Genomic DNA, 12,120 nt, shown 5'->3' on the forward strand with positions numbered 1-12,120 from the left:
AAGGACGTACACAGCCCACATAGAGGGCACCCCTTGAACATATAGCTCTGATGAACAAAATGGAGCATGTTGCTGGGCTCCATGGGATGTCTCCTTTACAAGGCCACTTCTCCAAGATTGGGAAACATAATCAACCTTCTTAACACAAGAAATAAGCACAGAGACTTGGACAAAATGAGGAGACAGAGGAATGTATTCTGAATTAAGGAACAAAACAGAATGTCAGAAAAAGAATTAAGCAGAATAGAAATAAGTAATCTCCCCAATAAAGAGTTCAATGAAATAATTATATATATGCTCACTGCATTCTTATAAGAATGGATGAACAGTGTGAATATCAATAAAGAGTTATAAAATATAAAGATATATAAAGAATAATTAAACAGAGCTGAAAAATACAATTGAAATAAAAAATACATTAGAAGGAATCACCAGATGATACAGAGGAACAAACCAGAAATCTGGATGACAGAGAAGTAGAAATCATCCAATTGAACAGAAAAAAGAAAAAAAAAAATGAGGATAGTTTAAGAGGCCTCTTGGAGCACATCAAACATACCAGCATTCTCACTGTAAGATCCCAGAAGGAGAAGAGAGTGAGAAAGGGATAGAGAACTTATTTGAAGAAATAATAGCTGAAAACTTCCTTAATTTGGAGAAGGAAACAGACATCCAGGTTTAGGAACTACAGAAAGTCCCGAATAAGATGCACACAAAGTGACCTACATCAACACATTATATTAAAATGGCAAGATTTAATGATAAAAAGAGAATCTTAAAAGTAGTAAAAGAAAAGTAGTTCAATACAAAGGAACTTTCTGTCATAAGACCATGAACTGTCTTTTCAGCAAAAATTTCAGGCTGAATGTAGTGGCACCATACATTCAAAATGATGAAAGGTCAAAACCTACAACCAAGAATACCCACCAGCAAGGTTATCATTCACATTTTAAGGAGAAAAGAAGAGTTTTACAGACAATCAAAAACTCAAAGAGGTCAACACCACTAAACCAGCTTTATAAGAAATGTTAAAGGGACCCTTCTAAGCAAAGAAGAAAAGACCACAAATAGAAATATGAAAATTAGGAAAAGAAAAAATCTCACTGGTAAAGACAAACAAAGTGTAAAAGTAGATTAACTGCTTATAAAACCAGTAGGAAGGTCAAAAGACAAAAGTAGAACAGTCATATATAGCTATAATAAGGGGTTAAGAGATACACAAAACAAAAAGATGTAAAATATGATGTTAAAAACATTAAACCTGGGTATGGGGAGTAAAAAAATCTAGAGTGGTTGGAATGTGTTCAAATGTTTGAACTTAAGAACAACTTTAAATAATTATATATAATGTATTAAATAATATAATTGTATATATTTAAATAATATATTGTAATAATATATATAATTATTTAAAGTTGATCTCAAGTTCATATACACATATATATATATAAACTCATATAAATGCACCTCCAAAAAACCTATTATAAATAAATACCCACAAAAAAAGTAAAAAGATAAAGGAATCCCAACACAACACTATCCCAAAAAATTAAAGAGGAAGGAACACTTCTGAACTCATTCTTTGGGGCCAGCACCACCCTGATAACAGAACTAGATAGTACAACTATAATTCAATAATAATAAAAAGTTATGTGGCTTCATTGAGATACTAAATGTATTCTACATTTTGCTTTTATAAGGAATATTAATTTTCACTGATATACAAGAACCAGTGGCTTTAGCTTAACAAGGTAAAAGTTCTTAGGAAGGACTGTGGAGAGACCACTCTTCTAGCCTGTGGAGCAGACTTCCTCCTCATCAACTCGTGGATGTGGTCAATCTCAAATGCTTCAGAAGGATTAGGAGGAGAAGAAGCTGATAGCTAAATTCAAGGGAGCTGATTGGGATTGAGAGGGTTGCCTCTTAGTGTATTCAAGTTTCTATAACAAAAAATACCACAGACTGGGTGGGTTTCGAACAACACACTTTATTTCTCACAGTGCTCAGCTGGATGTCAGAGATCAGAGTGCCGGCAGGATGGATGTGGTGAGGACCCTCTTGTAGGTGGTAGCCCTCTCCTAGTGTCCTCACAGGTGGAAGAGGCTTGGGATCTCCATCAGTAAGGCACTGATTGCACTCATGAGGGTCCACCTTCTGACCTAAGTATTTCCCAAAGTCACCACCCACCCATACCACTACCTTTGTAGGGGCCATCATTTCAATACATCAATCTTAGGGGAACAGAAACTTTCGGACCATAGCAGCCCCCAAAGAGAACACTTTGAGGAAGCAATAATTACAGATGTTGCTGAATTTTCATAAATTCCTCTTTATTCTGATTTCTCATATCTTTGGATAGCAAACAATGAAAATAGAAAGTATGTGTTAACCTCTTTGAATGGCAGCAGCATGAATAAGGTGAAAATATCTCAGGATGATATGAGCTTTTGAATATTTTCTCTGATTTTTCCTAACTCTTATTCATATAATTGTTATAATGATTAAAGGCTGTAGTATATATCCCTAGTACTCAGAGGACTTACAATAAATGTTAGCTCTCATCTTCTGTTTACTTTTAAAATTACTTTCTTATAGGAAGTCCCCATGTGGCACAGTGGGTTAAGGATCTGGTGTTGCTGCAGCTGTGGCACAGGTTGCAACCACAGCGCAGGTTCGATTCCTGGCCCAAGAACTTCCACATGCTGTGGTTGTGGCCGAAAAAAAGAAAGTTTAACCTTACCTTAAGAACCTACTGTATAGCACAGGGAGCTCTACTCACTATTCTGCAATAACCTATATGGGAAAAGAATCTGAAAAAGAATGGATATATGTGTATCCATTGAATTGAATCACTTTACTATACACCTGAAATTTGCACAACATTGTAAATCAACTGTACTTTAATAAAAAATATTTAAAAAGTTTAACCTTGGTTTATTGCCTAATGCATGCTAATAAGGCAAATTTTCACCAGTTGACTGTTTTGGGGATCATATAAAACTGTTCTTTTAGAATCAATTTTAATAAAATATCTCAGATTGATTATATTGTATCTTTGATCTTCTATGGTAAAATACTAGTAATATTGATACTCTATACCATTAATAATGATGCTAATACCATAGTATTAATATTGATACTAATATTATACCCATATAGTATTTTTGAAATTGAATTTTGTAAGTAGACAAAATTATACTGGGATAGCAAGTACTCAAAAAAGAATTAATGTAGGGGCTTTTCGTGGAGGTATAGCAAGCTTAAGGGAACTGGGAAGACTGGGAGCTATAGGAGGGACAGCCAGATGGAACTGGGTCCTTTAGTGGAGAAATGCAGCCACTGCCATCCAAGAGCAGAACGCAGGGAGACCTAGGAGCATATACACCCTGACCTCACTTTGCTCCTGCCCTCTGTTCTACCAGTCTCGCATCAGCTGAACTCCATGAGACACCAGAGTGAATCTGGGAAAGGAAACAAAGATTACCCAGCATCGCTGTGTATGTGTGTATACCTACATATATATAACATCAAAGTCAGGAGGCTCGTTCTAGTACCTCCACCAAGTGTTCCCCACTCTTCCCAGTGTCAGGTTACATGCTGTAACCTGATTATTTGGGTAGTCAACTGTCTCAGGGCTAAAGGTCAGAGTAGGAATTCATCATACAATTTTCAAGTTTTCCTTGTACATGGACAGTGTTACCGGAAAACCAGGTTTGCCTCTTGGTGGGTGTTGAGCCTAAAGACACAAGCACACCAAAGTTCAGGAGAAGACGGGATTTATTATTACTTACAGCAAGTAAGGAGAACACCAGCGATCTTTCCCAAGGCAGTGTCTCCTGAAACAGCAAAATCCTGGAAGTTTAAGCTGAGGGCACATACATATTTATGAAGGGGATTGGGTGGTCCACAAGGTCCAAGCTTTAATTGATTGAAGTCGGGAGGGTCAGAAAAGGTTGGTGTTGTCCTCTCTTAGGTTCCGGTAGATCAGGTGGTTGAGTACTTCAGGCTAATCTTTACTACAGAAACACAACTGGGCGGCTTTACAAGTGATGCATTATCTTTGCTATTGTTACTTCTCTTGGCTGATAACAGGCCTTGTTTCTGCCTTCTTTTGTTCCCTGAAGATCGTGAATTACTGAGACCTGTTCAAGGGGGAGCACTGTGGCCAGGCTTAGATCACAGATGGCTTAGGCCAAAAATGGCTTCTCTCATGGCAAGAAAGCCATGCCAGGTTCTCTTTCTCCAGGGTCCCCCTATCTTATCAAGTTACAGTTAGATAGCCAGGAAATGATTTAACTAGCCTGAAATTCAGTCTCTGTTCTTTGGAGGGAAAGAAAGATGGCTCCAAACTGAGATCAGATGTGAGTGGGTTAAAATTTCTCTCTGCTTCATGAGAAGGGCTGAAATCAATTCCCCTGTGAACAGGCCATCTATTATTTACCTCACTTAATCTAGGGCTCATGGCATGAGAAGTATCACCACTGGGACTCTAGTTTGCCCTTTTGACTAATAACTTTCTTGGGAGAGATCTGTTTTGCAGTGAGAGGACTGAATGTTCTATCAGATGAAAGCTTTCAGATGTTAATGAAATTGGATTCATCCTTGACCCACTTCCTAGTCCTTGGTGTTTCACCTGAGGGTGAACTCAAGGGATCACCAAGTGAGAGAGAATGTTCTAGCATGCTTCTAACTTTTGTTTTACAGGGGAAACTGAGCAACTTAGGATGTCATGTCTCACCAAGATGATAAGTAGAGTTTCATGTTTCTGAATGAATTGAGAACAAATATGAAACCTGTAACTAGTGAGCTGACAACTAGTCAGTCCCTTTCATTTGCAGGGATCTGGGGTAACACAGAAAACCTTCTCTGAGTTTGGGGAAGACCAGAGATGGTAATCTTCACCACACTGAAAAATCATACCCCAAAAGTCCCTTTGCTCCTTCAGTGAGCAGTATGTGGAGCTGTGAGGAAGGCAAGCCATCAACGCTTTTATATATTTTGGGAACCTTAAGGAATTTTTATATTGTATATGGGTAGTGTTAAGTCATATGCTATTTCCTTATAATTAAATTTATCTTTAGAAAACCTTGAGATAAGCTTGTCCTTTATTTCTGATCTTCCTTAGATTTCCATGAGCACAATGGCGATGCTATCAACTGTAAAATTTTTAGAAATCAACTGCCTGGGAAGTGTAAAGGAGAGGGCACTGAGCTGGATGTTACTGTAAAAAAATTTTAGAGAATGTTTTATCCCTTGGGAAGTAAGTATGTGGATGTGTATTTCATTTCCAAATTTTCTCAATATGGAAGCAGGCTTCTATATAATGTGCCAGAATGGTCTTTTCAAAGCATAGGCATTGTGTTTCTTTTGCTTAAAGCCCTACAAATGTGTTCTCATTTCAGTTACAATAAACCCCAAGCCACTCACCATAGTTTTGTTACTGAACAAAAGTTCATTTGCCCCATGCATAGTGAGGCCAAACAAACTGAAAGGTTTGGAGCTGAGAAAGGTTTATTGCAGGGCCAAGCAAGGAGAGTGGGTGGCTTATGCTCAAAAACCCTGAACTCCCTGATGATGGGCTGCAGGGAGTGGAGTCTTCTGATTGGTTGGTGGTGTGGTAACGGTGGTGCTCCAGGCATCTTGTGCTCAGCCTGAAGTTACCATCCTCCACCTTAGTTCCTGCAGAACTCAAAGATATTGTTAGTCCTCAGGGAGGAACAGGACTCTACCCCAAGGCTATACTATTGTTTCTTGACTGCTCCTCCCTTGTTTCTGTATTTTTCCTCCCTTGATTTAACAACCGTTTGAATCTGCTCTTTGGAACTCAGAGAAGGACAAGGAGGCTGAATAACACCTATTTCCTACAAACCAGTAACAGGGGGCACAGAAAGCACTGTACCTAGGAGCCCGACAAGGTCTTCCTCAGTTAGTATCAGTGTTGAAGGCCCAGCAGAGTCTGGTTCCTGCCTGCCTGCTGCATGTCATTTACAGCCCTGTTTTCTTACACTGTATTCTAAGAATTCTGAGCCCCTTGTTGTTCCTTGAATGTGCTGACCTTGTTCTTGCCTCAGGGTCCCCTCTGTCTGCATAGCTCTTCTCTCAGCTCTTGGTTTTTGACATTTGATCATTTAGGTGCATGTACAAATGTGACCTCAGCGGAAAGGCAGTCCCTGGAGACTTTTGAAACTGGTGCCTCATCCCAGTCAACCTTACTCTCTAATCCCAATTCGTGTTTTCTTCAGAGCACATACATTAAGGGAACTATTTTTATTTGTTTATCAACAGGCATACTTCAGACATTCTTTGGGTTCAGTTTTGCAATAAAGCAAATATTGCCATAAAACCAGTCACATGAATTTTTTGGTTTCCCAGTGTATATAAAAGTTATGTTTACACTAAAATCTATTAAGTGTGCAATAGCATCATGGCTAAAAAAGCAATGTACATACCTTCATTAAAAATGGCACAGATAGACTTGTTGGTGCAGGATTGCCACAAACACTCAAGTTAAGGGGGGAAAAAACGCAGTATCTTCAAAGTGCAATAAAGTGAAATGCAATAAAACAAGGTATGCATGCATGTACCTATGGTTTGTCTGTCTTCTTTGTAGAATGCTATCACCTTGAGGGCAAAGAATTGTCAGAGAACAGTTTTATCTCTAGCACAGAAGGTAAATAGCTGTTTTGCAATAAATAGCACTTTGAGTGGATGAGTGTTTGCTCCTCTGAATTGAAGCCCTGCCTCCGAATTCTTCTTCTGGTTTTATCTTTAACCTCAAAACAAACATAACTTGGGTTCAGTTTTATGTCCTTCAACTTTAGTTGACCACCAATAACTTTCTCTGAGCGTCACACTGTTTCCAAGTGGCTTGAAATTCTTCCAAGCTGCTTCATATGTCACAACTGTATGTGTAGCCATATGAGAACTGATGATGAGCTTGATTAAAATGTTTGGGTGCTTGAGTGGCAAAATTTAACCAGTGTCATTGAATATGACTAAATGACTCTCAGATTGACAATTGGTCTTTATACTTAGCATGGTAAAATTTTTTGCATTGTGCAATAAAAGAACATTTACTAGTCAACATTTTTCGTTCTTGTATTTGTATAATACTGCAGGGGACCCCAATCTTTTGTGAGATTCTCTGGGATTATAAGAATTTAAAGCCAAGCAAATACTGAAGAGAGGAAAAGATAACACTGACATTGAGTTCTGTTAGTAAAGTGTCCCATGAAAGGAAGGGTGGGACTTAAAGAGTGTGACTCATGGGTCATTTTCTATATATTTTACCACTTCTCTGGTGTGGGCACAGATTTATCATATGGATGCCAATCACAGCAGGCTTTACAGTGTAAGGGATGCATGCCAGTGTGCATTGATCCTGGGTACCAGGATGCTAAAATCATCATGGACTCAGAAGGTATTTGAGAAAATAGTGATGCATGGAAAAAAGAAGATATGCTGCCATCTATACCACAGCTGACAGCAACACCAGGTCTTTAATCCCCTGAGTGAGGCCAAGGATTGAGCCTGCATCCTCATGGATACTAGTCGAGTTCATAATCCACTGAGCCACAACAGGAACTCCCTGAGTAAACAGTTTTCTTCATGGACTCTAAAGTTTGGTAATAAGAAATCTAAATTCTGTTATTAAACAGAATCACTAATCCACTGTGTGATGCCATGTAAATCAATATCAAATTTGCTTGTATCTTTAAATTTGGGAATACTGTCTTCCTTATTTGTTCTTATTTGTTTCAGATAATAAAGCTTCAGCTTTGAAAGTCAATAAAGCCTATTACCAATAGGAGATATTATTGTGGATAATTAAATGGGTACTATTAAGTGTTTCAGCTTCCTTTTAGATTTAGTGTGATAAGAAATGTGAAAGATGTAATGTGTAAAAATATTTTCATTAGATGTACATTTGGTTGGATAAAGAACCATTTAAACATTGTTCTGAATTCAGAATAGAAGCTATAGATATATTTATAAAACTTAACCTTACCAAAATTAAAAAATCTTTTGTTTGTGGTATCTCATGACATGTAGGTTTTTTTTTTTATCAATGTAATGTGAATGATAGGTGAAAGCTTATAACATATTAAATATTTTCATTAGATATACATTTAGAGATTGGAAAACTCAATTTAAAAGCAATCTCTATTCAGAATATAACCTGAGTAATATTTATCAAACCTATCAAAATTAGAAAATCTTCTAATTGTTTAGTGACAAGTCTCATGACCTTTAGATTACCTATTGCATTCAATTTTATTTTTAGTCCTTTCAATTATCTTCCTGATCGCAGATATTTTACAGTGAATTAATTCTTATGTGGAAGAGTTTCATCTTCGTTGTAGGGGGTATGAGTCATTATTACTTTCATCTAATGCACAGCATTTCCCTGTAGTCATTTGGGTAATAATGAACTATTTAAGCATTTCTGAATGTAGAGAGTAGGCACAAATTTGATGGTCATTTATTTGGTGTGAGGAAAATGATCTTATAATGTTAGTGATTATGCTAATTACTTCAAAGGGGTGGATTCAGCATGTGAATGGAGAAAATGAAACACAAGAAACTAATAATGTTGCTAAAACACTCCAACAACCTCTATAAATGATTTAACTTTATGTAGCATTAGACAAATAAGTTAATTAAAATTACCTAGGATGCTTTCAGGTTAAAATTTGATCAACTTTTGCATTCCCTGGCTTTACCTTTATTACTTTCTAAGACTCTCTGAATTTTGCTATCAATATCTTATATGCCATTTTGTTAGCTCTCCACTTCAAAACTTAAATAAATCATTGCCCTTAATACCGCCTATATGAGGCAGACATTTCAGTCCCTTAGAGGGAACATGAGCATCTCTAGGTCAGCTTGCTTTTATAATAGTGTTGGGAAGCCCAAAGCCCGCATATAAATAAGCGTATTTGAAAGCCCTTGGCAGAGTGGTGCATAATGTGTAGGTAATGACGAAGATATAGGGAACTGAATTTCAATTCAGGCTGGCTAACAAACTAGAAAATGAACATAGCTAAATTAAACAAGGTTTGGTGGAGGAAAAAGAAAATCACTTATTGCTGCTCTTCTTAAAATGGATCGTGCATGTTATTTAATTATTAGTACCACTGCTCTGAATTAATTAAGCAACGAGAGCCTTGCTAGATGTTATGAAATACAGACACAGATGCAGTATAGAGCCTGGGGTTGACATTCTACTTAAATTGCCAGTAACATAAGCATGTGCCAAGTGGTCTCAGTGAGAATAAGGCAATTGGCCTGGAAAGATAAATGGGACTATATGTGGGTAATAATGAGTAACAGCGTATTGGTTTCTTTTTCTCACTGTGTGTCTCAAAATAGGTATGTATGTACATGGAGTTCCCTGACTGATTTCAAACAAACTTCCATGTGCTTATTTTATTTCTTCCTTAATTAAAGAAATAATTTACAGTACAATATTAAAAAGATGCAGAAAGAAGAAAATATATATTGTTGATTGGCAAAAAAGAACATTTGTGATTGATAGTCTCCTCTTAATGATTCTTAATGCAAATATTTGTTAAAACTATATAAAACTGTCTTAGAAAAAATGCTCTTGCATCAGTTGGGAATTCATCCAGTGTTACTGTCCTGGATTTTAAACAAATGTCACATGAATGACATTTATTTATTCAAAAATAATCAATTAAATACTAAGTGGAGAAACTTAGTTGTCTATTAATTTCCCTTTTCCCTCACTTGATAATCAAGTTTCTTAGTTTCACCTGAATGAATAGCCACTCAGATTGAAACTATGTGTTCTGTCTTCTCTTACAGCTTAGAGTGCCATCAGTGACTAGATTCTGGCCAGAAAGGAGCAGAAAAGAAGGGATGCCTCCTTAAAGGTATGGGACCTTCCTGTTTTCCTTTTTTCACTGTGCAGTAGATATACTAATATGAAACCAGTCACCTCCAGCCAGTATATCAGAGTGAAACAAACTCCAATATTGTAAAAGCTTTGCATTTTCAGGTCTCTTGGTTTTGCCAGCATAGCTGATTGGCTAAATAATACAGGTGTTATCATGAGTGATATTGAGAACGCTTTCAAATACGTGGTGGCCATCTGAATATATTCTTGAGAAAAATGTTTATTCAGTTCTTTGTCCATTTTAATTTTTTAAAAATATTTTTGCCTATTGAGTTATATGAGAGGTATACATGTATTTTGATTGTTAACCCCTTACCAGATGTGTGGTTTGTAAGTAATTTCTTCCATTCTCTATGTTACCTTTTCAGTTGTTCACGTTTTTTTATGTTGTGTAGAAGATTTTTGGTTTGATGTGGTCCCACTTTTTGTTGTTGTTGTTGCTTATGCTTTAGGTGTTGTATGCAAAAAAAAAAATCATTGCCAAGACCCGTGTTAAGAAGCTTTTGGCCTATATTTTCTCCTAGGAGTTATACGGTTTCAAGTCTTACATTTGAATCTTTAATTCATTCTGAGTTAATTTTTTTAAGTGGTGTAAAATAGGGGTCTGGTTTCCTTCTTTATATGTGAATATCTAATTTTCATAACACCATTTATTAAAGTAACTATCTTTGATCCACTGAATATTCTTGGGTCTCTTGTCAAATATTAGTTGACTGTATTTGCATGGGTTTACTTCTGGGCTCCAGATTGTGTTGCATTGGTCTATGTGTCTGTGTTTATGCCAAAACAAAACTGATTTGATTACTATAGGTTTGTAATACAGTTTGAAATCAGGGCACATAATGCCTTTAGCTTTGTTCCTCTTTCACAGGATAGCTCTGGCTATCTGGGGTCTTTTGTAGTTCCTAAATGCATTTTAGGATTGTGTGTTCTATTTCTGAAAAAATGCCATTGGAACCTTGATAAGGATTGCATTGACCATGTAGATGGCTTTTGATAGTATGACTATTTTAATAATATTAAATACTCTAATAGATGAACACAGGTTGCCTTCCAATTATTTGTGTCTTCAATTTCTTTCATCAGTGTCTTATAGATATTTTTAGCTTCCTTGGTTACATTTATTTCTAAGTATTTTATTGTTTTGATGCAATTGGAAATTGGATAAAAATATATTGATTCTCTTTTTGGATGATTTTTTTCCAATGTTGGGAGTGTGGGATATTAATGTACCCAAGCATTATTATATTGTTTTTAGGTTTGTTAGTTTTTGCTTTAAATATTTAGGTGCTCCAAGGTGGTATGCATATATTTATAATTGTTTATATCTTTATGATAAACTGACTATTATATACTGACTTTCTTTGTCTCTTTTGACTATTTTTAGCTTAAAGTATTTTGTCTGATTTAGGTATAGCAACACCTGCTTTTTGCTTATTTTTTATTTGTTTGTTTTTTGGTTAACATTTGCTTGACATACCATTTTACATCCCCTCACTCCCAGACTAGGTTATGTCTTTAAAGCTAAGTATGCAATGTAGTAGCTGTACATTGGATCTTGTTTGTCTATCCATTCAGCCAACTATGCCTTTGACTGGGGAATTTAATCCATTTACACTTAGAGTAATTATTGATATGTAAGACTTACTATTTCCATTTTGTTGTTTTCTGAATATTTTATACATCCACTGTTCCTTTTAATTTTGCTGTCCTCTTTGTGACATGATGATTTTTTGTACAGTATTCTTTGACACTTTTATCATAATCTTTTGTATAACTACATGAATGTCCTTGTTGTTATTCTGAAGATTACATAAAAGATATTTTATCTACAATATCTTATTTAAACCTGATAACAATTTGACTTTGATAGCATGCCTAAGCTTTACACTATTTAGCTCCGCCTAACTCACATTTTAGATTATTGATGCTATAGTTTATTTATTTATTTTTAATATTGTAAAGCCAAAACAACTTATTTTAGTTATGGTTATTTTTAATACTTTTCTTTTTAACACTATAACTACAGTTTAAAATGAATTACAGACCACCATTACAGTATTAGAGAATCTGACTTTGACTATATATTTGCTTTTATCAGGAAATTTCATACCTATATGTATGCTTTTATGGTGTTAATTGGCATACTTTAATTTCTGCGTAAAGAACTTCCTTTAACATTTCATATAAGGCAGGTTTAT

General features: G+C 35.9%; 1 long non-coding RNA gene across 1 annotated transcript in view; it reads left to right on the plus strand.

Annotated features, from left to right (window-relative positions):
- LOC100512907 (uncharacterized) overlaps positions 1-12,120 on the plus strand; it is a 1,315,914-nt gene that overhangs the window by 780,839 nt on the left and 522,955 nt on the right. The window contains 1 exon segment of the long non-coding RNA NR_201444.1: positions 9,829-9,896. This is a non-coding gene — a long non-coding RNA (uncharacterized LOC100512907).

This window comes from Sus scrofa, chromosome 7 (assembly GCF_054392235.1).
Source record: "Sus scrofa isolate SSC_HxYL_T2T_F1_AM1 chromosome 7, Sscrofa_HxYL_maternal_Yorkshire_Landrace_v2.0, whole genome shotgun sequence".
In the NCBI taxonomy this organism is placed as follows: Eukaryota; Metazoa; Chordata; class Mammalia; order Artiodactyla; family Suidae; genus Sus; species Sus scrofa.